At 45.2% G+C, this 25,716-nt stretch overlaps 1 protein-coding gene across 8 annotated transcripts in view; it reads left to right on the top strand.

Annotated features, from left to right (window-relative positions):
- LOC129514584 (ly6/PLAUR domain-containing protein 6B-like) overlaps nt 1-25,716 on the top strand; it is a 167,212-nt gene that overhangs the window by 100,179 nt on the left and 41,317 nt on the right. For 2 of the 8 annotated variants that reach the window (XM_055333267.1, XM_055333272.1), the window contains exons 3-5: nt 13,583-13,662; nt 15,212-15,449; nt 16,116-17,491. The gene's annotated coding sequence lies outside the window, so the exon portion shown is untranslated. Of the gene's footprint in view, nt 1-2,751; nt 2,911-13,185; nt 13,279-13,582; nt 13,663-15,211; nt 15,450-16,115; nt 17,492-21,708; nt 21,963-25,716 lie in introns of those variants that run through there. The other 6 variants (XM_055333268.1, XM_055333269.1, XM_055333271.1 and 3 more) reach the window with 5 other exon arrangements.

The following is a 25,716-nucleotide window of genomic DNA, read 5'->3' as shown; positions in this document are numbered from 1 at the left end:
ACTCACTAGTGTAGAACTGCGAATGACGAGTGGCCTGCCCCGAGAGCCTCCACGAGACGGAGGGCAACACGACGGGAAAGGCCTGAGAAGGCTTTCCAGGCCAAGTGGCGTGTGAACTGAAATAGAAATGCTGGGTAAGAGTTTAGGGCCAGAGAAGAGCTGGGCGAGCCCTTTAGGCTGGGGGATACCATGCCCAGAGGCCCCATGACAGGATGGCATGTGGGAAATGGATGGTCAAGAAGAAGGCCAGCGTGAGCAGAGCACAGAGCACCAAGGAGGGTGGTTGGGGAGGAGGGGCTAGAGGGTACTAGAAGTCCTAGCCTCAACAATCAGGCAATGAAAAGAAATAAAAGGCATTAAATTGGCAAAGAAGAAGTCAAACTCTCCTTCTTTGCCGATGACATGATACTCTACATAGAAAACCCAAAAGTCTCCACCCCAAGATTGCTAGAACTCATATAGCAATTTGGTAGCATGGCAGGATACAAAATCAATGCCCAGAAATCAGTGGCATTTCTATACACTAACAATGAGACTGAAGGAAGAGAAATGAAGGAGTCAATCCCGTTTACAATTGCACCCAAAAGCATAAGATACCTAGGAATAAACCTAACCAAAGAGGTAAAGGATCTATACCCTAAAGACTACAGAACACTCTGAAAGAAATTGAGGAAGACACAGAGATGGAAAAATATTCCATGCTCGTGGATTGGAAGAATTAATATTGTGAAAATGTCCATGCTACCCAGGGCAATTGACACATTCAATGCAATGGCTATCAAAATACCATGGACTTTCTTTAGAGAGTTAGAACAAATTATCTTAAGATTTGTGTGGAATCAGAAAAGACCCCGAATAGCCAGGGGAATTTTAAAAAAGAAAACCATATCTGGGGGCATCACAATGCCAGATTTCAGGTTGTACTACAAAGCTGTAGTCATCAAGACAGTGTGGTACTGGCACAAAAACAGACACAAAGATCAATGGAACAGAATAGAGAACCCAGAAATGGGCCCTCAACTTTATGGTCAACTAATATTCGACAAAGCAGGAAAGACTATCCACTGGAAAGAGGACAGTGTCTTCAATACATGGTGCTGGGGACATTGGACAGCCACATGCAGAAGAATGAAACTAGACCATTCTCTTACCCCAGACACAAAGATAAACTCAAAATGGATGAAAGATCTAAATGTGAGACAAGAATCCATCAAAATCCTAGAGGAGAACACAGGCAACACCCTTTTTGAACTTGGCCACAGCAACTTCTTGCAAGATACATCCATGAAGGCAAGAGAAACAAAAGCAAAAATGGACTATTGGGAACTTCATCAGGATAAGAAGCTTCTGCACAGCAAAAGAAACAGTCAACAAAACTACAAGACAGCCTACAGATGGGAGAAGAGATTTGCAAATGACACATCAGATCAAGGGGCCAGGCCAGGCCAGGCTGGGGGACAGGGTTTTCACGTTTCTCTGAAGAGCAGTGGAGACTTGTTGGAGGAATTGAAGTGAACCGTTAGTCATGTTAGCGGTAATTTGGAATACCCAGAAAGAGGATACTGCAGAGCCTCTAAGCTTTACACTGTCATATGAGAACTGTGGATTTTGCTTTTTGGTTTTTGTTTTTAGTGAGGGAGAGAGGCAGAGGGAGAGAGGATCCTAAGCAGGCTCCAAGCCTGGTGCAGAGCCCTGGGACTTGATCTCACAACCCTGAGATCCTGACCTGAGCAGAAATCAAGAGTCAGATGCTTAGCTGACTGAGCCACCCAGGGGCCCCAAGAACTACAGCTTTTGGAGCCGTTCCTGAGAAATCCGAAATATTAACCACCCCAAGGACATGTGAAGGGAAAGCCACTCCAGGAAAATCCCTCAAGTAACAGAGTAGAGGCAGTCAAGGCTTGGGGACCGGGGGCTCTGGGAGACCCTCATACCTACTTACTTGCTGGCCCTAGGAACATTTTTCAAAGTGATGCAGAACTTTTCTTCTAGAGTATTGTTATCTTAGATTTCCTAGCAGCATCGTCAGGTAGGGCAAAAACCTAGAGGTAACCACGTGGAACATTCTAGAACTGAATCTGGAGTACAGGTGTCTTCCCAGGGCCTCGTCTCCGCAGTGGCAACCCTGGGTGACGGTCAGGTGAGGGGCTCCTCCCTCACTGTCTGGGGCCAGGACTGTACACAGGAGCACGTCCGGTCCCAGCTCTTAGTGGTTCTTCAGAGCAGGGACCCAAATTCCGTCTGAGCCTTACTGTGAGCTTGTGCCCCGGCCCCCAACACCTATTCTGCTTCCAGGAGCTTTGGGGAACATTGTGTGGCTAAAAACTCCACGCGTTCAAAACAAAACAGAGCAGAAACCCCATGGTGAAGTGATTGGAGAAAGGCCTTTTATGTGTCCAACAACTCAGTCACCTCTGGCTCGTCATAAACAGAATAATCCAGCTCATTCGCCCAGGAGAAGGTATCTCTACAGGGCAGCCTTTCTGTCTCTTGAAAAGCTTTGGGAGGAATTTAAATTAATTCTTATTTGGCAGGAGCTTCCTTCTGCATTGTGATTACCTCCAGTCAGAACAAAGGGTCTGATGACTGCAGCAAGCCTTGGGACTGGGTACGGCAGCGTGGCCGATCACAGCTGTATACGTGTGAGCCAACGTGTGTGTGTACGCGGGTGTTTTCTAATCAAGTCCGCAATTCTAGTAGTTCTGTGGTTTGAGCTGGGAGTCGTTTTGATCCTTCCTGTTTTTCCTTCAGGATATTTGCAGATGGCTTCAAGAGCAGACCCCTCGTGACCCATTAGTCTCCGCAGTGTCGGTGCATCAGCAGCAACGGGGTGACGTCTGTGTGCGAGGTCCCCATCCTCACGTCCCCTGGAGGGCTCTGCATTTTCCTCTTTGAACTGGACAGCTGCATGTGAGGAGTTGATTTAACACAGTGAATTGTGGATGTTCCTTCTGAAAGCTTTCAGGTGCACCCCAAACTGTTACATCTTCCCAGGAAGGTGACGAGAAAGGAAGAGGGGCTGTTTCAAGGCTCTTACCTTCTTTGTGGGTCATGGACCCCAGTGAATCTGGGAAGACCTCTGAACCGTCTCTTCAAAAGAATGTCCGGGCTCACACTTTCCCACACTATCTTTTTCTTGCTCTTACCTCCAGGCTCTATGTGAGTCTGGAATTGCCAGACCTTTTGATTTTTCAAGACAAGTCAGAAATATAGATTTTTGTGCGATCTTTTTTTTTTCTGTCATTATTTTAAAAAACCATGCAGCCAAATTAATACCTCTCCAGGCCGTTCTAGATAGTCACAAAATCTTCATCTTACGTAGGGTCTCTGAGTTCCATGTGATTTACTTATCTGTTTGGTTTGGCTTCACTTTTTCCTGGGAGGCTTTCCTCAAAGGCCTGGTGATCTTGGCTGAAAATTCAGTGGGTGGGGGTTTGCTGTGGGTGATGGATGGGGAGTATACACGGGTATTTCTCTTTCCCAGAGAAGAGGAGTCCGGTCTCCTAAGGGAGGAGGAGGGGGGTGGAGTATGAAGGGACACAGGGAGGGAGAATGTAGGTCTTCCTAAAGTTGGATGCTACTGTCAGAGGAGCAGCTCGTTTAGTGGATGGACTGTTGCTAATTCCCCTGCTTTCAGTTTTATGCTTCATCCCACTGCCTTGAAGTCCAGAGAGTCCTCTTGTTAAACTTTTCCAAAGCACAGAGCCCTAGTCCTCTGTGGGGTTAGATGCCTGGCCTACACAGGGATGAGGAGAGGTGCTGGAGGTGCTTTTTAGATAATCTCTGCTTTGAACCTAAGACCCACCCCTGCCTTCTTGTCACCTGGTGCCTTCAGGTGTCGAACCTCTCAGGGATTCCACAGACTGTTATCTTTCCAGTTTCTTCACCACTGTTTTCTTTCTCACATTCTGTACACACCTCCTGTTCTGAACCCTACAAGTTATCCCTCAGCTCTTCTTTTTTGGCTTCAAGTTTCAACACAGAGTAGCTTAATGTTGCTGCTCTGGTATTTTTCAAGCCCTGTCACCTGGTGACTTGTCCTGCCACAATCACTGCTGCTCCTTGACCGGTGCTGCTACCCCAGTCTTGGGTGTCTCTCCGTTCTTCTCTTTATCACACACAGGTCACAGTGGATTCTTGACCCTTGACCTTTCCTGTGGCTTCTTGATCCCAGTGGCCTTTCTCCTTTATCTTGATCCCAGCCACTCCTTTATCTCATCAGCTTGCTCCTCTTACGTGATCTCTCCTAGATTCTATATATATGCATCCCCGAGGGACCCGCCCACGGCTCTCTTCTGAAATGAACATAGCCAGGTCCATGTGCACAGCTGTGACCTGTCACTAGGCCATCCTGGATCTGCGTTGTGATCCCCAGCCCTCCCCTGGGATTTAATCTAGTTCCTATAAATGCCTGTTGCAGATGCTTACGTGAAGATCCTGCAGAAACCTAGATTCACAGGTTGAAAACCAAATCCATCTTCTCTCCCACAACCGGCCCTCCTGTCCGTGCTTTCCATGTTTGTTAAGGGTGTTCATTCAAGTTAAAGTCCTTAGGGCCTCAGATTCTAATTGGCTGCAAAGTCATCGCAAGTCTCCAGGGCCTCAGAATCTGTCCCCTGTCTTTTGTTCCCATTTGCATTGCCCGTCTTTAGGACTGCAGCACCCCTGCTTGAAGGATCATTCTTACAGCTCTTCCTGCCTCTGCCTTATCTTCTCTCTACTTGGTCTTCTACACCTGTAATGCCCCAGTCCAGGTCCAGTGGCATCAAAATGAACCAAGAGTTTTTAAAAATGGCGTATTTCTGTACACCTCTACTCAGTGATTGTGATTCATTGGCTCTGGGTTGAGACGCCAGAATCTGAATTTTTCAGGATGAGTCCAGTGAGTAAAGCAAATTTAGAGCAATATTTGCTGAATGTATTATTTATGCTTCTAGCACAAAGAGCAATGCTATGTGATTCTTTAAAACAGATGTATGCATATATCTCTATGTTTCTTTGTATAAACACGGACTAGAAGGATATCCACTGAAGGGAGTGTTTGTTTCTGGGGAAGGGAACAAGGTGGAGCTCAAGGGTAGGGATGGTTTATTTCTCTTAAAAATCCTAAAGCTACCGTGGCAAAACATCAACGTGATTTTATTATGAATGGGAAGGGTTATATTGTTGTTTGTACTTGTCCTTCTGTATTAAGCAATTTTGAAACTCTGCAGATGATCCTGATACGTACCCAGGTGTCGGCTCTGGGGTACCACCTGAAAGTACAGACGTGACCACATCACGCCTATTTGAAAGCCTTCCATGATTTCCATCTCCTACAGAGTCCATTTCAAATTCCTCGGCATAGCATTCGAGATGCTGGCCTAGCTTTTTAGCTTACTTTCCATTACTCACCATTCACTCAGTCAGTAGGCCGGAAAGCTCCACTCTTTCTTCTTGGAAGCTGGAAAATGCCATTTGCTTTCACTTGGCTCTTTTTGAGATTTTGCTTCTTCTGTACTTAATTCTCTTCCCTGGCTTACTGCTTTTGCTCATCAAAATATTGTGTTTCCTTCAAGATCTCTCCTAAGTTCTGCTTCTTCTAGGAAATCCTCACCCTTTTCAAAACTTCCATTTCTGGATTTCCCCTAGAATTTCACCTATACTTCTATGATACTTACAGTATTGTATTAGTCATTGTTACTCACTTTTGTGCTTATCACATCCTCCCCTGTCCCCAAACATAAGTGCTTGAAGGTGGAGACTGTATTATTTATTTACTCAATATACCTTTTATTGATCAGATATTCCTGAGTGCATGTTATATGCAAGACTCTGCGCTAGATTATGGGGAAGATGTACGTGAGTAGAACAGAGTTCCATTCAGACTCGGTCATGAGGTTTGTGACAAGTGTTCAAGTCACTAAGGGGTGGAGAGCACGAGAATGCCTTATCTGTCTGGCAGGCTTCTAAGTTTTAAAAGAAAGAGGAATCCAGTGTGGTTGATGAAACTTGTCAAAGACTAATGGATGAGTTGTTTTTTGAGTTGGGCTGTTCTGTGTAAGACATTGACAAGGGGAACATAGGTCAAGATAGTAGCTTGTTGAATTAATGAATACTTCTAGGCAGAGGGACTTGAAAGTCTTGGAGGCCTTTGAGAATCTACTTAAGAACCCTCAACAATTTGACCAGACCTTGGACCAAGTGCAAGGGAGCAGTGGAAAATAAGACTGGGTGAGGGTTTGGGGCTCATTCTAGTGGATCTGGATGCTAGGCTCTATGGAGATTGGGCTTCATTTGAAAGCCTGGGGACAAGGTTGTGGCATGATAGGGCTCTATTTAAAGCAGCAGCGTGTGGCATGGTCAGGGAAGGAAGCTGGCAGACTGGGAAGGAGACTGGGGATTCAAGCTGGGGCCAAGGTAGTCAGGCAGCAGGCATGGGAAAGAGGAGACAGGCATTAAGCACTTTTGTAGGATAGAACTGATTGAATTGGACTTCTTCACTGCAAGTTACAGAGCTGATGGGAACCCAGGAGCAAGTGGGTGAAGGCCCTTGAACATGACTCAAAGAGTTCATCCTGGGTCCTGAGTAGGAAACGAGCCTGTTAATATGAAGAAGAGCACTGGGAAGAAGATGGGGTTTCCTGGTACAGATGATGTGTTCTGACTTTGGATATTTAGTGAGTTTAATAATATCCCCCCTCCCAAACTAGATATATCTAAATCCTAACCCCCAGTGCCTGTGAATGTGCCCTTACTTGGAAATAGGGTCTTTGCAGATGTAATGAAGGATCTTAGGATGAGCTCATGCTGGATTTCAGGGTGGGCCCCAGAGCCAAGTGTCCTTCGAAGAGAGAGGGAGATTTGACCAAAAACCCGGGGAAAGGGCATGAGCAGACCGAGCAGTTATGTAGCTCCACACTGAGGAGTGTCAGCAGCCACTAGAATGTGGAGGAGGACACAGGCTCTCTCTGAGCTTCCAGAAGACACCGACCCTGCTGACACCTTGATTTTGGATTTCTGACCTTCTGAACTATCAGAGAATAAACATCTGTTGCTAGTCACTAAATTTGTGGTAGTGTTATGGCAGCCCTGGGAAACATACAGAGATGCTCAGATTTTAAAACAGGACAAGAATGGACCAACCTTGAACCCCTCCCTGTAACTTTGTTGTTTTGTATGATCCACTGAATCCACTGTGGATATTCATTGTGAAGATCCTGTTGCTGTTGTGAGTTTGGTGAGGGGGGTAAGGGTCAGGGAGAGGAGCGAGGTGTGTTTTTGATTACATGAGGCAGGGAGAGAGTGGATTTGCTACCTTACAGGGAAAACTATTTCAAAAGCAAGAAGCAATCAGTAATTGAGCCTTTACCAAGTTTCTATTTTGTGTCCAATGCTATGCTGGGCTCTGAAAAGAATATGAGTAAGATTCCATATGGACTCTTGAGGTGCTCACAGCTCAATAATTGAAACAGAGCCATTAGCAAGGTGAATGTGTAATCAATTGTTAAGAGGTATAAGGAAGATTGAACTGGATGAGGAATATTTATTTTTTATTAATTGGATACTTAAATTTAAAAAATTCATCACTGAGTTTGAGATTCTGTGACAAAGTCACTCAACAGGATGTGTCCCTTGATTCCCTTAAGGTCAAGTTACCCCTTGGTTGAAGGCATGGTGCCTGCTGATTTAACATGCAGAGCTTTGGAGTTTGTAGGCTGAAAAAAATCATCCTTTCTTTTTTCATTTCCTTGCTAGCAAAGTGCTGTGCAGCCCACAGAATCAGCAGGGGGTGGAAGCACAATCACCCTCCAGTAATGGGAACTGAATAAATTCAAGTACTGTCTTATCTAAATGGTTTGACAAGTTCCCATTCGCCCGGCTAATTGCATCAGTCTGCTCTCCTTTTTCTTCCATGGGGCTGGGATTTGGCAGATGTGAGTGTTAGCCTGAGTGTTGGTGGCCCCCGCTGCTGGAATGCACCCTGGATGGGATCCCCACCCCATCACTGTAGTCTGGGGAGGACCCACGAGCCTTGTCAGCTGACCCCAGGAATGCTGGTGCAGTGCATTACTTCTACTAGGAGATCTCACATTTGTCTCTGGACATTCCAGACAAAGTCATGTCAAGCTTGTGTTGGATGGGGAGGTGGCCAGAGCAAGACTGAAGAGCTTGAGAAGGCTAATGAGGCTGGGACCTGAGGACAGGCGAGGTGATCCCTTTTGGTTCCTCTGTCACTGGTGACTTATCACCATCAACCTAGTCCATCTGGTATGACTGCCCCACCCCAGTGCAGTATAGTCCCTTTCAAGCCATAGCACCTGGAGCCAGACCCAATGCCTACCTATGCCATAGGCCAAACATTATCTACGGAGAGTAGGAATTAAACTACAGTATTCATGGCTCCCAGCACTAACAAAAACATCAGGCAGCTCTCCTGTATGGATTTCTCCAGTGAAGGAGAAAGTAATTACATGTGAATCAAGTCTTGAAGCAACTGGGAGTCCTCTTATCCTTCATAATCTCTTGCTCTGGGCTTGTTTCTGTAATGTGCAAGGCTCTTTGGCCTCCAACCTGTCCTTTTATTTTCAAGAAGAGAGGGGATTAAAGTTGGTTAAGGCATCTGAACCAGCCTTGGGTATTGAGGCAAGAGAAATGAAGACTCCGTGTCTGGGAACAGTATCCCCAAGATTGTTTGTAGGGTGACTTCTGGTTGGCAGAGAGCATTTGGGAAGGGGGCAGAGAAAGCTCTTTGAGTCTTGGAGGTCCAAAGTCTTGGGACAGGCCCTGGGGCCCTCTTTTAGAGTAGGGGCCTTCAGGGTGTCTGGGAGGTGTTCCTACTTGTCACTTTCTTTGGGTTTATTGATTATCCTGGTTGGGGATAAGGAAATGAATGACAGGGAGCCCCTTGAGAGGTAGGAGACAGGGGGTCCTTGCCTGTACAGTCTCCTCCCTGAAGTGTAGGCATTCAAGGGAGGAAAAAGGGAAGGGGTGCCATGACAAGTATCCAGCAGCAGAAATCTCTCATTTCATGGTTCTGGAGCCTGGAAGTCTGAGGTCAAGGTGTGGACAGGTTTGGTTTCTTCTGAGGTCTCTCTCCTTGACTTGCAGATGGCCGTCTTCTCCCTGTGTCCTCACCTGGTCCTCCCACTGTACACGTCTGTGTCCTAATTACCTCTTCTAAGGATGGCACTCATATCGGGTTAGCGCCCACCCTAAAAACAAAAACAAAACAAACCTCATTTTCATTTAATCACCCCATTCAAAAGCCTCGTCTCTAAACATAGTCACATTCTGAGGTTCTTGAGGTGTTAGAACTTCAACATATGAATTGGGGTGGGGGAGGGAAGAGGATACAATTCAGCCCAGAATAGAAAGGAATTGGCATTCTCTACCAGGTTCAAGCTTAATTTTATAACTTCTGATGAACACTGATAGCTTTATCAGGGTTCTTTATTTTATTGAAGATTGATTTGAAGGGGTGTGGAGGGGCATAAGGAGAGGGAGAAAGAAACCCAAGCAGACTCTGCTGAGCGCAAAGGCTGACACAGAGCTTGATCTCAGGACCCTGAGATCATGACCTGAGCTGAAACCAAGAAAACTGCAGTGACTGCACCACCCAGGCACCCCACTTTATCAGGGTTCTTATCTTTACAAATGGATCCATGCCATGGGAAGACATTTCTGAATGTGTGTGTGTATGTGTATGTGCACACGCGCATGAGAAAGATTTGAATGAATTTAACACAAGTTGGAGGATCAGAGTGATTATCACAGATGAAGCTTTCATATTCCAGCTATGCCCCTCATCCACCCCCAAAATGCCTATTCCCATGCCCTGAGAAGAGGGGGAGAGTCATGGCTTAGGAAAGAGAACTGAGCGTCTCCTCATTCTGAGGCTTCCTTATTAGGCTAATTTGAGATCCTTTGTGTTCATCCTACTTCCAGCCTGTTTGGGGCCAGCTCCTACAACCCATGGAAATGTCTCCTGTCTCAGAGGCAATGGACTGTTTACCTATATACTAATAGGAACAATCTTAACCGTGTTCATTTTGTTTTTATCTACAAAAAAAACTCTTGCTTTTGAAGTCAGTATTAAAAAGCATACAGGAGGAACTCCAGGGTAAATTCTCTATATTTTTCTAAAACCATTTCTGTTGGTTGAATGACATATTCCCAGTTAACTGGACGCAAAAGTGGTAATGAAGTTCAGCTCAGCCAATTGTTAACAACCCGGGATGACAGCAAATCCTCCCAGCTGAGAAGTTTATGCTGAATAAAGTGGCCCAAATCCTCTATGGCTCTTGATTTTTTGCTTGCAATTCCCTTGTCAGTGTGCAGAAGTGGTGGTTTTTCATCAACTTCCTGCGGACATCTTTTGATGACTCACACTGGGCCACTTTTGTGAACTCAGGTGTGTGGTGGCATCCCCACCTCGTGCCATCTGCCCTTTTATACACTCTAAGGTGAACACCAGAGTGGAGTGCAGGTTCTCGCTTTCTCTTTCAACTATTAAACTGTGTTGCTGGGAAGGCGCTGTGTGCTTCTTAGGACCCGTGTGCCCACACAGAAGACTTATTCCCTTGTGTATGTGTCTAGAAATAAAAAGCTGATGGACGGCAAGCTAGTTAGGGGAAAGATGTGCTTTTCCAGCTGATTCTGACCCAGTATCTTATCTGTAGGGATAGAAAGCAGCCTCACAGTACTGCAGTTCCTCTGGCTTCTTGACATCAGCTGTTTAGATAGAAGCTCATTATCGCTGGGTTGGAGGTCAAGAATGACACTTGGTAAGCTGTAGGCACCGTGATATGGAGCCGTACGGAGCACACCGGCCCCAGAGCCGGGATGTTCTAACCCCACTTCAGCTTGAAACATGAAGAACATTAATTAAGATCGTGGGGGGAGATTTCCCTAACCCTTAGGGAAGAACAAGCCAGACTTTTGTTTGCTTGCTGCTGCTACTGATTCTGAAACGGGGATTTATACAATTAATTGGCTGCTTGTGGAGTCGCGCTTCTGACTCTTACATACTGTCCTTAGAATAAAGTCAACGTCTAAAAAAATCAGACTCGACACATGGCAAACATTCAGTAGCTGTTGAGTTAATTACACAATAAGTTGTGCCAGGACAAACCCAGTGTGGTATAGACTAGCACCGGAATATTATTCGGCCATAAAGAGAAGTGGAGTTCTGGGACATGGTACAACATGCACGACCTTGAAAACGTTATGATAAGTTAGATGCAGGCCCAGATGAGCAAATATTACACAATTCCACTTCTGTGAGGTACCTCGAATAGGCAAACTCATAGAGACAGGAAGTAGAATAGTGGTTATCAGAGGCTGTGGCGTTGGCCGCGGTGGGGACTCGTTTAATGGTACTGAGATTGTGTTAGAGATAATGAGAAAGTTCTGGAAATGGGTGGTGGTGGTGATGGTTGCATGACATTGTGAATATACTTAATGTCACTGAGCTGCACACTTCAAAAATAGTAAAAATAGTAAATTTTATGTCTATTTCACCATAATAAAAATTGTTTTTTAAATTGATTACAGGGATCCCTGGGTGGCTCAGCGGTTTAGCGCTGGCCTTCAGCCCAGGGCTTGATCCTGGAGACCAGGGATCGAATCCCGCATCAGGCTCCCTGCAATGGGGCCTACTTCTCCCTCTGCCTGGGTCTCTGCCTCTCTCTCTCTCTTTCTCTCTCTCCCTGTCTCTCATGAATAAATAAATAAAATCTTAAAAAATAAATAAATAGATTCCAATGCAGGAAGGGCATGTAGGACTTCTTCATATGCAAATATATGAAAATTAAACCTTACCATTCTTACACATGTATTACGTGAACTTTTTTTTTTTAATGTATTACGTGAACTTATAAGCCTGTTTGAGGGCAGTTTTTCTGTGGATCGGCCCCCAATCAGCAGTATAAAAAACCTTTACTCCAGGCATTGCCAGGGACTACAGCCTTAGACAGTGTAGCCCACTTCCCACCTAGCTTTTCATTGGGAGAAATAATATATATTGGGCTTCTTTTGGGCCTTGGTAAATCACTCTATTGAATTGTGCTTTCGTATCATATGTCTCCTTGAGGGATGCGGTAAGAATCATGATAGGAGACTCCCTACTAAAAAAAAAAAAAAAAAAAAAAAGGAGACTCCCTACTATATATACTTAGAGGTACTTCTAATTAATTACTTTCCCTCCCTCCCTTCAGTGTGAATGATAAGAAACACTTTGGGAATTTACCCCAGGAAGGAAAGGTTAATACCTTGGGAGAAATTTCTTAATAACAAGAAAAAGGCTAACACTCATGAAGCATGTACATTGTACTTTATCTTAGAGTCAGTGTGATTGTGTCTCTTCATTGCTTTGGCCACTAAGATGCTCAGAACCTAATTTATGAGTCATGTCGGGCTATAGCTTAATACCTTACAAAATACAGTTCTGTGGATTAACTTTTCCTCATGCTCTAGCCTCTCTTCTGTGTTGTCTTCTTCACATTGTATACTCACCTTGTAAGTTGATGCATTCTTTCTTGGCATTAGGTGGTGAATTAAGGTTCTCCAGAGAATCCTGGCCAATAGGGAGTGTGTGTGTGTGTGTCTAGTGATTTTGATCAATAGATAAAAATTGATTTTAAAGAATTGCCACCCCCCCAAAAAAAATAAATAAATAAAAATAAAGAATTGCCACCCGTGGTATGGAAGCAGGCAAGTCTAGGATTTACAGGGCCGGCCAGCAGGCTGGAGATCCAGGAAGAGGTGATGTCACAGCCGTGAGTCCAAAGGCTGCACTGAGGCAGAAATCCCTCTTCCTAAGGGAACCTCACCTTTTCTCTTGAGGCCTCAACTGATCGGATGAGGCCCATGCATGCATGCTACGAGGGGTAATCTGCTCCACTCAAAGTCTCCTGATTTAAATGTTAATCACATCTAAAAATGCCTCTACCACATCATCTAGACTTGTGTTTGACCAAAGAACTGGGGGCCATAGCCCAGTCAGTTGATTAAGCCCAGTGTTAACCATCACAGATTAGGGCTATAAATACACAATAGAATTTCCTTAAAATGGGCCATAATTGTGGTCTTCTACATTTGCTGCTTTGAATGCGTGTAGAAGATGATTACATTTCCCTCCCGCCGCCTCATCTCGGTTCAAATTCCATGTTGTCATCCTTTCATCAGCTGGTAGGGCTGTCTTCCAGAGCGGGCTTATTTCCACGGCATAGAGTCTTCATTGTGTGCGGATGCGTTCAGTGTGTGAATGCTCTGGCCTGCCAACACACCCTGGTACAGGTAAGTGTTATACGGAGGTCCGCCAGCACCTTGCAGGGGGTGTGATGAGGTCCCTGATTTCACCAGTGATTACCATTCCCAATTAGATGGGCCCCAGGTGTGTGTTCATAAACTGGTAGCTCACTCTCTGCAGCTTTAACAGCCCCACCCGACTTGATTCCAGGGATTTTATATTGCTGCTGTTGTAGGCTGAAAGGTCTCCAAACATCCAGAGGCCTGCTGTTTGCTAGAGAACATTCCAGTTGTTGAAGAATGTAACTCATCCCCTGCAGCCGTTCTTACTTTATCTTTTTATCTTTGGTAGGCTGGCTACTTTGCTTGGGCGCAGACCTCTTCACGGTCAGTTGGAGAGAGGAGCCTGACGGCCGCGCTCTCTCTCATGAGGTAAGAACGGAAGCGATTACGGACAATCTTTGGCTTTTCGTTTGGGAGCTGCAGGTCAGGCGATGGGAGATCCAGGCGGACTCTGGAACATCTTGGGACTCTGTCTTTTGCCAGTTTCCTGAGTCATTTGCCAGGTGTCCTAGCCCATCCTGAACTCTGTGCTGCTCCCTGTAGTCCCGGGATTTGGTAGGCAGATTTTGGCTCAAGTCATATTTCTGGTGAACCCACAGAGGGGGTGCCCATGTCCAGGGAATGGCTAGTAGATGAAAGACTCCTCTGTTTCCCACATAATGCATGACTTTGGTCAGTTACAAGAGAATGTTCCAGAGTTACTATCCCAGCAATGGGGGCAGGAATTAGTGGGGGATAGGAAATGATGCTCAGAAGTGTCTAGATCAAATGAAAACCATTGCTAACTCTTACTTAGGAAGTGCATTCACTAATTATCGAGCATTTGTAATTATAGGACATTTAAATGTTAAGGATTAGAACATTTTTCCTGATCCAAAATAAGATGAAAGTGTTACCCCAACAGAAAAGAGGCAGCAGCATCTATTTGGGCATGTTTAAAGTTGTATGTTTTACCCATGACCGCTTTTTTACTTCATTCACTTGCCTTTTCGGTTTTAGGTGTGACGTTTAATACACAAGTTGACCAGGTTCGGTTGTTGGACCCGTCTCTATTTTCCCAGTGAAAAAACTGAATCTGCGATCTGATTTTCTCTGGTCAGGCTGTCAAGGCCAGGGAATGTCTTCTTGAGGCTCCAGGGACCTGAGACTGGTCTGCTGAGGAGCCTTCCTCCTGGTGGGGGCTATCAGCAACCAGCTCGGAGCCCCCCCCACCCCGCAAACAGACCTCCCACCTTGCATCTCAGGGCTGAGGGAGGCGGCCTCCACAGGAAGTTGTCTGAGATCGTGAGCTGATTTGGAGCCAAAAATCTTCTTGTTTCTTGTCTAAAGAGCGGATAGAATTATTAGCACCCATGTTTGTAGGAGATAATTACAAGTTTCAAGCACAAAACAGAATTCTGTAGAGTATCTACTCAGGTGGTTTATTGCTTGCCCTTTTTTAAAAGGATGACATTGTATTCTCTTAATTAGGCCCAAGAAAACAAGTAGGAATCTGTATGTTATCACTATTTTCCTCCGGGCATATTGGGTGGTGTGCAAGCTGTTACTTCATCTGAAAAGTCTACTAGATATTAATAAATCCGGAGAGTGTGGAGATTAGAGAAGGGATGGTCCAGTAATGAGACGCATGGAGAGCACTGGGCCGTCTTCCAAAGCAAGGAAACTTCATGCCTTTTTAGTTACGGTGTTAAACACAGTGTTAGGAACATCATAATGCTGATAATCATAATAATAATGATAACAATGGCAATAAAAAATAATAACTGTGATATTAGCCATCTCTATCACTGTCATCATGACAGCTGTCATTTGCTGGCTCCTGCTTTCTGCCAGGTGCTAGACTAAACGTTCTGTTTGCATTATTTCCAACCTGCGTGGCCTTCCTGTGAAAAAGGTCCTATTAATATCTGCCTTTTAGGGTTGAGGAAACTGAAGCTGAAGGATTGCCTTACTTGTTTGAGAAGGAGAGTATACATATTTGCGCGCACTTGTGCAAAAGGGGGGCAGAGGAAAAGAATCTCAAGCAGGCTCCCCAGTGAGCGTGGAGCCCGATCTCATGACCCTGAGCTCAGGACCTGAACCAAAATCACGAGTCTGACGCTTAACTGACTAAGCCGCCTAGGCACTCCAAGGAGACTGAAGTTCAAAGAAAATCGGTAAGTTGCCCAAAGTTGGATAGCCAAGCCCAAAGTAGCAGATCAGGAATATGACTGAGCAGCACAGAGGAGGAGCCAAGCACGTTGAGGCTTTGACCCACATGCAGCTATTCAGGGCTGAACCCCCACTTCACTGTCCCCCTTGCCCCTGCTCACATGCCCTTTGCCCTCTGGCCACCATTGACATTGTGTCTCTTCTGCATCGAGGTAGCCAGAACAGTAAACAATATATAAAGAGTTCAAGAATGTTAAAGAATATTTGGCCTGTAGGGAACAGCAGAAGGAATGAAGAATAAAACTCACCCAGTGTTTTTTTTTTTTTAAAGCCATCTTTATAGTCATGACCATGTTGATGTGTTTTGCTACTATTTTTAAACTTTGTGTAGTTTGTTCACATAATTTCTACATATTTAAGTTATGAAATTTAAATCTAACAAGTATTTTCTTGTGCCTCTGTCTTATAAGCCTATGTTAATGACCGCTTGAGCACTCATTAGAGGGCTCTTAAGTTTATTCCACAAGAAGTTGTATCCTTGAGTTGCTCCCATGTGACAAGTGCAATTAATTTTTCTTTCTTTCTTTCTTTCTTTCTTTCTTTCTTTCTTTCTTTCTTTCTTTCTTTCTTTCTTTCTTTCTTTCTTTCTTTCTTCTTTTTTTTCTTTCTAGGTTTATTTATTTCAGAGTGAGTGAGAGAGAACATGTATGAGGGTCGAGGAGACAGAGTGAGAGTGAGAATCTCCAGCAGACTTCCCCCTGAGCATGGAGCCTGATGTAGGGCTCGATCCCATGACCCTGAGATCATGACCTGAGCTGAAATCAAGAGTCGGAGGCCCAACCGACTGAGCCTCCCAGGCACCCCAAGTGCAGGGTTTGTGCCCACTGCTTTGGGGAGCTGGTATTGGTCTACTGCCAGGTGGTTGGAACAGTGGAGTGGCTATGCCTCCTCACACTGTAAACACCTTGTATCTTGAGAGGGGTCTCTCTAGGTTGGTGGTCTCTCTAGGTCCAGCTGGCCTGGAGCCCAGATGACCCAGATCTGGCTCTGCACCAAAACCAGTTGTGAGTCCTTGGGTAAATTACCTCATTTTAGCATCTTTATCTGTGGACCAGTTACATCTAGTGAGATCTATGGTTCCATGAAATCAGGAGTTTTCTGAACTTTTTTGACTTATAACCTGATGAGTTTCAATTGAGGCAGCAATTTGGGTTGGCCTCAGCTGGGTTACTCTGAATTGCTTCATGCAGGGAATTTTGTTTTTCAAGATGACCAGGCCTATAAGCCCTTGGAACGTGAGATGTCCTTAACTACTTTCATATCATTTTTGCTGTCTTCATTTCTGTGCTTTCCCCCTGCCCCAACTCTCTCATACCTAGACCCCCACAAAACTACATGCTACAGAGTATGTGCTCAACAAATACGGAGGGAATAAACAAATACAGATGAATGCTACTGGTCTTCACCCCTAGCACTATGGGTCGTCCAATTTATCAGATTAATAAGATTGTTTTCATTTAGATGTGGTGGCTTTGCTTTTGTTTTTAAATTTAAATTCAACTAGCCAACATATAGAACATCATTAGTTTCAGATGTTGTGGTCAGTAATTCATCAGCTATATATAACACCCAGTGCTCATCACATCACGTGCCCTCCTTAATGCCTGTCACCCAGTTACCCCATCCTCCACCTCCTTTCCCTCCAGCAGGCCTCAGTTCCCTAGAGTTAAGAATCTCTCATGGTTTGTCTCCCTCTCTGATTTCCTCCCATTCAGGTTTCCCTCCCTTCCCCAATGATCCTCTGCACTGTTCCTTATATTCCACATGAGTGAAACCACATGATAATTGTCTTTCTCTCATTGACTCATTTCTCTCAGCATAATACCCTCCAGTTCCAGCAATTGCACAACTAGGTGTTTACCCCAAAGATACAAAGGTGGTGACCCAAAGGAGCATCTGCACCCCAATGGTCATAGCAGCAATATCCACAATAGCCAAACTATGGAAAGAGCCCAGATGTCCATCAGCAGATGAATGGATATAGAAGGTGTGTGGGTGTACAAATATAATGGAATATTACTTAGCCATCAAAATGTGGCTTTGCTTTTAATAGACAGGAACTTAAGCTTCTGAAATTTCTCCTAATGTGTTCAGAGTGATTTTCCTACAGAGTCACTTATCAGTTCTTCCCACATGTTACACATGATAGAACACTGATCTATGGAACTTGGTACTTTTTCCCTTTGTGTTGTGGGTCGAGAGAGTTTTTTTGCTTAGGTCACAGCAAAATCAAAGCTTGGGATGTCATCATTCTCTTGTGTGACCAGCAGAAAAAATGAAGGTGTTCTGGGCTCCCTTCTTTCTTGGACCACGAGGATTACATGGTTGGGTCTGACCGGCTCTCCAGGATTCCCACTTGGTCATGTGGTCCTTGAGTTGGTTTGCTTCTACCTTGAAGATGTCTACCTAATTCACTGTGCAATACTGAAGATGCATGGTATAAAGCTACTTACAAGGAAGCCGGATCTTCCATTTTGCACCCTGGATTGTATTATGGACAAAAAATAACCAAATCCTGTGTTTCCATTCCATCCCTCTCCACAGAGACATAGTTTGGTACTTACTTGGCACAGAAAGCTTGCCTCTGTCTCCCAAGATTTGATCATTAATCAGCCTTCGCTTTTCCCAAGGTATTATGCTGACTGTGGTGGCCTTGGTGGCCATAGGTGGGTGGGATTGAGAGCTTGGCAGCACCATGTGGTAGTTGGTAAGCCTGTTGACAGACAGATAAGTGGCCTGGTTTCTTGTGAATGTTTGTGTTGGAAATGCTGTTGATAATAAAGCCTCATGTGTTCAGGGCTCTGTATCAGTTATCTATTGCATAATAAGAAACCACCAGAAGCTCAGTGGCTTAAAACAATAACCATTTTATTTGCTCGTGATTCTGTAGGTCAGCAATTTGGGCTGGGTTCTGCTAGTCTTGCCTGCTGGGATCCCTCATGCAGCCATAGTCAGCTGGTGCCTACAAGGGAGTTGAAAAATAGAATAGTAGAGAAAATCAAGAATTCATGGCCATGTGAAATTTATCCTAGGGTCTTAACTTGGATATGAAAGCAATCGGAAATTAGTTTATCTGACAGTTATTTTTGTCTTACACCCTCTTGGAGTAGGGATGGTGTCGTCAGCCCATATGAGAGTAACGTGCTCAGTGATATAATAATAATGACAGCAATGATAGCGGCAAATGTTAACATCATTCCTACTAATGCCAAACGCCGTTGTAAGTCCTTTATATGTCATAACACATTTGGTCATCATACGGTCTTATAGAATATGTACTGTTTTTATCCCCATTTATGGGTCAGAAAACCAAGGCACAGAGAGGTTGAGTAATCCCCCTCCCCAATGCCATAAAGCTACCAAGGGGCAGAACTGGGGTTCCACCTGGGCAGGCTGGCTCCAGAGTCTGCATTAACCCCAAGTGCTTCCCAGGTTCATGGAAATGAAATCTTCCTGACTCTTAGCAGAGTTCTCTCTTGGAGCATGTAGTTTTTCTAGAGGCAGGGGAGTTAGCTATTTGGAGAGGGACCCAGCCTTCCTGGGTATACCCACGTGGCCAAAAATGGGTCCAGTTACGTTGTAAGAGACCCTAATTGGAGGGAGTAAGGACGCTCGCGATCCCATGGAGCAGAGAGTAACTCTGAGCATGTATGTGTGCGTGTGGGCCTCTGCTAATGGTTATGGTCGTGGTGTCACCTTCTCGGGAGACATTTGAAGAATGGGAATATTTAATAGTGTCTTCCCTAGCCCCTCAGATAGTCTCTCGTTCTTGGCTTTCAGTAATTAGAGGGCCTAACCTCAGAAGGAAAGAATGTATCTCTTTAGCTTATTATTTAAAGATGACCCCAGGGAAAGGATAGGCTCACAGATGCTTTTATCCAGTGTTTGTGGAACTACATTCAGTCCAATCTCCAGGTGGTCCCAGGTGGCATAAGGAAAGTGACACATTTCACTAATATTTATAAGGTTACCCTTGTCACCACAGATAAAGTGGCCCATGGCCCCTTCCTTAGTATGACCAGGACTTTCCAGTTACCACTAGAACTGGGGAAAGACTCCCAGGCCAAGACTTGGGGGCAGGTATTCTAGCCATCTAGCATTTTCTCTCCATCTAGCACCTTCCCTCTGTCTAGATCTTCTCTCCATCTAGCATCTTCTCTCCGTCTAGCATCTTCCCTCTGTCTAGAATCTTCCCTCTATCTAGAATCTTCTGTCTAGCATCTTCTCTCCATCTAGAATCTTCCCTCCGTCTAGCATCTTCCCTCTGTCTAGAATCTTCCCTCCATCTAGAATCTTCTCTCCGTCTACCACCTTCCCTCCGTCTCACATCCTCTCTCCGTCTAGCATCATCTCTCTGTCTAGTACCTTCTTTCTGTCTTGCATCCTCTCTCCGTCTAGCACCTTCTCTCTGTCTAGCACCTTCTCTCTGTCTAGCATCTTCCCTCCATCTAGCATCTTCTTTCCGTGTAGCACCTTCCCTCCATCTCGCATCCTCTCTCCGTCTAGCATCTTTGCTCCATCTAGCACCTTCTCTCCGTCTAGCACCTTCCCTCCGTCTAGCACCTTCTTTCCATCTAGCATCTTCTCTCTGTCTAGCATCCTCTCTCCATCTAGCATCTTCTCTGCATCCAATCTCATTGTTGCCTCTTGGCTCCGCAAGTAGCCACCTCCTTCTGATGTACTCGTCCTCCTCTTCTGACTCGGGTTAGCATTGCTGACTATTCCCTTGACTCAGTGGTGTTTGCCACAACTTCTACACGGGTGAGAAACTGAATGCTCACCCTAATACGGTCTCCGGCAAGAATGTGAGCTGGAGGATAGGCATTCCAAGCAGGCACAGGCACCCCCACCCACCCCTAGGCAAAGCAGAACATGGGGGCGGGGAGGAGGCTGCTGGCGGCCCTCCCCTTCCATCATACCTTCCCATACCAGGAACTTCCCTAAAAGCCACATCAAGATTGTCAAGAAATCCTAGCGATGCTTTCCCCATATCAATGGAAACTGTTACCTTTATAATCTTTTCCTTCAGCTGATCCCAAAGAGTTTATAATCATGTCCTGCATTGAGTACTTCTTCCTTTTTGGATACTTGCTTGCTTTTTCTCTGATTTGAACGGGGCTGGGACCATTTACCCCTAGCACAGAAATGAAAACCGGACCGGCAGGCCTCTGCAGCAGGCATTCTCTGAACAGTGCCTTACTGTCTGCGGTTGCAACTGAATAGTCCAGCCTGCCTTTATGACAGAATGAGAGAACGGACACATGGAGGAAGCTGCTTTTGTTTCCAAGGCCTTTGGGGCTTTTCTTTCCTGGCTATAAACTTAATTGCTTCCTGGGATAGATCTGTCCAGTACCCCTTTAGCTCCCACCTGTTTGGCCAACCGGGACTCCCAAGCCCTGCACCTTTGTTTTTCTGTGGGTTTGGTCGATGGACATTAGTTTTCCTTTGACTCTGGCTAACATGGCCTATTTGGAGGGACATGGTGGGCCCCAGGCATAGGAGGTGAGTGTGGGAGATGGAGGAGGTGGCAAGAGGCAGCTGCGCCAGTGGTGTACGGGATGAGAGAGTGCACGTTGAAAACTGGTTCACCACGGAGGCCTTGAGCGCCTGCAGAAGTCCTCATTTTTTTTTTTTTTCAGAAGTCCTCATTTTTCCTGAAGGGGAGGTTGAGTCACCTTACCCCTGCAGAGGACATTTCAGACATGCTGCATGTTGACTCAGCCTAGGATGGCTGGGTGTCATTGTTCCCCTTTCTCATGGGTTTTACGACCAATGTTGTAGGAAGACAATGCCTGAAAGTTTGTGTGAGCCCCTCCTTTTTTTTTTCTACCAGTGAAGATGATTGCTTAATAATAAACACTAAAAGGGAGTTTAAAAAAAAAAAAGACAGAAGAGGAAGGACTTTGCTCTAGGCTGGCTCTTGGCAAGGTAGTCTGAGCTGAAGAAGGCATTTTAAATGGTTAGGATGCATGTTTACCCGTCTGCACATGCATTTCTCAGCTTCTAACCCACATAGCACCAGGCGCTTTGGCAACTTCCTTATCATCCTCCGTGGCTCTTTGGTGGAAGGCTGCTATTAGCAGTCCAACCAACTAAAGCACAGCTTTTCGAATTTAACCTTAAGCAGCTCTTGAAATTTCACCTTTAAGAAGTCTTTCTAGAATAGACACAAAAACTTCCTCTATGTCTAAACATGGCAAGCCCATGCACGATTCTCCTGTTTTCACCGTGATCACATTCCATACTTACCCTGTGAACATCAAGTCCTGTCTACTTATTAGCCAGGTTTACTCGCTTTCTCCAAATGTGGGTCCCTGCTGGGGGATAAAAGGGCAAAAAAAGGTGTAACCACCTTCAGTGTGGCAGATCTGATGAGCCCCCGGCATGGTGCCACCAGATGGAGGATGAGTCGACGTGTGTGGACAGTGATGTGACCTACAGCGCGAACGTGATCACAGGTACCTTGCTTGTGTTCCGCTGTTCTCTTCAGATGTACCTTGATCGGGTGTGTGGTCAAGCCTTGTTCCAGAACTCTGCTTTGTAGCCTCAGCAATATATCCGATCAGATTATCACCAAAATCACACCTAGTGTAAGCCTATTCAGCTACTATCCGAAGGAACTCTAATAGGAGAGAATAATGTAGATAGTTACTTGCCATCTGTTAAATCAGTTTATTTTTTATCTTTTTTTTTAAAGATTTTATTTATTCATGAAAGAGAGAGAGGCAGAGACACAGGCAGAGGGAGAAGCAGGCTCCCTGCAGGAGCCCGATGCAGGACTCGATCCCGGGACCTTGGGGTCACACCCTGAGCCAAAGGCAGACACTCAACCACTGAGCCACCCAGGAGCCCCATTTTTTGTTTTTTAAAGATTTTATTTATTCATGAAAGAGAGAGAGAGGCAGAGACACAGAGGGAGATTTATCTCTTTAGTAGCATTTCATTTGGAAGTAAATCATATCTTTAAATCTTTAGTTGAAATATGTTTGTCATATGACATTGTATAAATTGAAGCTATACAACATGTTGACGCATTTATATATTGTGATATGATGGCCCGTTGTAGCCATAGTTAGCATCTCTATGATGTTGCAGAATTACTGTCTCCTTTCAGTGGTTGGATTAAATTAAGATTTAGTCTTTCAGCAAGTTTGATTATAATACTATATTATCGTCTATGTTCACTATTCCGTGCATTTGCTCCCCAGGACTTATTTCTCTCTGAGTCACAAGTAAACCGTATTTTAACATATCACTCCCCAAAGAGTAAATTAGGGTAATGCAACTTGGAAAAGAGTGGAGAGATGCGGATTAATTAGGCAATGAGGATCCCTAATGCATTTATGGGCTTACTCCTGGGGTTGGTTATACTCTGAGAGGGACAGATTTTCAATTTTCAAGTCTTTAAAATCAACTGCCACATTCGAAGCTTTTGCGTGTCAGCGTGTGTGTTTCCTCTGTTAGAATAAAGCGTCGCGTTAGTTTTATATAAAATATTCCTAAAACAACCGAGGCAGTGATCCAGAGCAGAGAGCCAGGTGGTGTTCCTATAGGATTTTTCTTGGCCAATGTCCTCTCCGCCACGTCTCCCCTGTCTCCTCAGGAAGGGAGAGGCTGAATGGATAATGCTGTGGATAGCTTTCCTTGAACTGTGAAGCTGAGATGCACACTTTAAATAGAGAGTTTTAAGATGTTAGGGAAGAAAGTGACATTGATTTATTTGTTGGGTTTTTGGCCAGCCTGAGAAACCTGTCCTGTCAGGTATTGAACAACTGCTTTTATCCTAACTAGTGACTTCAAGAGAACGATTACTCATCCCATCATTACCATTCCCCTGAGTCATCCAGGCTGGCTCATGTTGGTTCCAAATGAGTAAGAATCTTCAGGCAGTGAGTTTAGGGCCAAGGTAGCCATTTATATAAACGTACCTTGGACATGGAGTCATGTCGCATTCTGGAAAAATCCTCCATCGGTCCAGCTTTTCAGCCGTGTGTCTGTTTGAGACCTTGAATGGTCTGATGTGGTCAAAAGTGGCCATCATAATAATGGCCAGTGTAGAAGGATAATGTGAGTTAGCAGACCTCCAGCCTGCCCATGTGGATCTAAAGCGTAAAGATAGGCAAGCAAATGAGTAGTGACTTGGGAGCACCCTTTGCCTGTTCCTTCTAAGTGGTGCTGCGGAGTGATCACGGAGGGGACAGTGGTGATCTCAGTAAAGCCACTTTAGGGCCTTGTCCTTGTGATGGTCGGGAGGGCTCCTTGACGGTTAAGAAGGTGTGTGCCGTCGTAGATGTAAGGCCACTGGAGTCCTTTCCATTTTACGGATACTAGCAGTCCCCTACCGCGCTGCCCTACTGTTCTCGGCCCTGTTCTTGGGTCCTGTTGTATACGATTCGGATGACAATCATGAGCCTTAATTGTCCCACATCGAATTTGTATATATGGGTCGTTGTGGAGAGGACTATTGACCGGCATGTATGTTTAGTTCCAGTTCATTCCAAGGTTCAGTTGATTTCTGGGTTCTTGATACTCAGTACAAATTTAGAGAAACTTAGTTCTGAGTCTTAACGTTTAAGACTTAGTTGAGCCATCACATCTTTATAGGAGTGCTTGACACGTAGAAAAGGGGGAGAAAATATTCAAGGCAAAATGCGGAATGCAAGTTTGTGAGGTAGCTGAAAATCCTGCCTCTTTTACAGATTCTTGACTAGTCCTGCCCGGGTTTAAATAAAATCGACAGTCGCTTTTATAAAACAGGTACTCTGTCACCGTTCTCTGCCTTTTGGGCTCTGGAAATGCCTCATTAAGCAATATCAGAATGACTCCAAGACCCCTTAGACTGAGCTGTTTGGGACAGGAACCTTGCCTTCTTTGTCTGGAATTTGTAGGACCAAGAGGAATAGGGCCAACCCCTCTGGCCAGCCTCAAACCTGTTTTATCGGCAGGTATATATGAAGTGTAGTCAGTAATCATGAAAATAAAGCAAACCGTGATCCTGAAGCCCTGACATCTGACAACATGTCCCACAGCACCCGTGTTCAGGGGGAATCCGGGTAGAGGCGGGGAGCAGCTGCTTGGGGGATCTCGGACAGGGCCAGCCCGGAGAGGCAATAATGCATCTGCGTGCCCTGCGGCCAGCGGGCTTGGACTGTCTGCCCCGGATTCCTGGGTTGCAACAGAAAGCTCCGCCAGACCAATGCTAAGGAAACAAAACCCAACTCCTTTATTAGTCTCTACACCATTTATAGGCAAGTCCTATTCAATGCCCTTCTCCTGGAGGCATTCTGACAGTCATCCTAATGATTTATTTTCTTTTTCACAACCAAAAAACAAATAAAATATTTTATCACCTTTTGGGTAGACTTGATGTCTTTCTCTTCATTTCATCACTTTCTGGGTCCATAAAATTCCCCGTACCTTTCAGTTTTTATAACTCAAGGATAGGAATCCTGTTTTTCTCATTTCTTATGTGAAGGCTTCCCCGCCCGCCCCCCGCCACCCCCCCCCCCCCGCTGCCCCTCCTTGTCCCCCAACTTGGATTTTTTTTTTCTTTTCTTCCCGGAGAGTCTGTATCCTCAAGCCTGTTGTTGTGCGTGGTGGTGGGGGTGGAGGCCAGGGGATGGGAAATGAGCCTCAAGAAAGGCCACATGTTTGCAGTAACAGAGGAATTGCAGGTAAAGGCTTTGAAAACAAAAAAATTTTTTTTCGGAGCTGTTCTCCACTATTGAATAGTATGTGAACATTAGAGCCATTGGTGGTGAAGTAGTGGCTCTGCTGGTTTAAGAAGAAAATTCCCTACCACTGAAATTTGCTCTGTTGGTTTCTTTCCCAGATCTACAGTAAAACCCAATGATCTGTGTGAGAGCCCACAGCCCTGGGATCGCCCCTCTCCACTCTGAATTGCAGGTCTGCACCCCAGCTCCCTGCTGTATAGCTGGTGGGCTCAGTTTCTTTACTCTTTCCCCTTTTGCTCATTTCTGCCTCATTTTCCATATGACTCCTGATACTAAGGTGTCAGCAGCAAGGTACTCCCTCTGACCAGTCATCGTGAGCTGCAAAAGCTCCCAGACCACGTGTGGATTCATAAAGGGCAGAGCTCTTCTCCGGGAAGCAGTTTCTAGTCTGAGTTAATGCAGCACACAAGGGTCTTTTTTTTTTTTTTTTTTAAGATTTTTATTTATTCCTGAGAGACCCAGAGAGAGAGGCAGAGAC

This window comes from Nyctereutes procyonoides, unplaced genomic scaffold (genome assembly GCF_905146905.1).
Source record: "Nyctereutes procyonoides isolate TBG_1078 unplaced genomic scaffold, NYPRO_anot_genome, whole genome shotgun sequence".
NCBI classification, from domain to species: Eukaryota; Metazoa; Chordata; class Mammalia; order Carnivora; family Canidae; genus Nyctereutes; species Nyctereutes procyonoides.
This window is presented reverse-complemented; position numbering and strand designations above follow the sequence as displayed.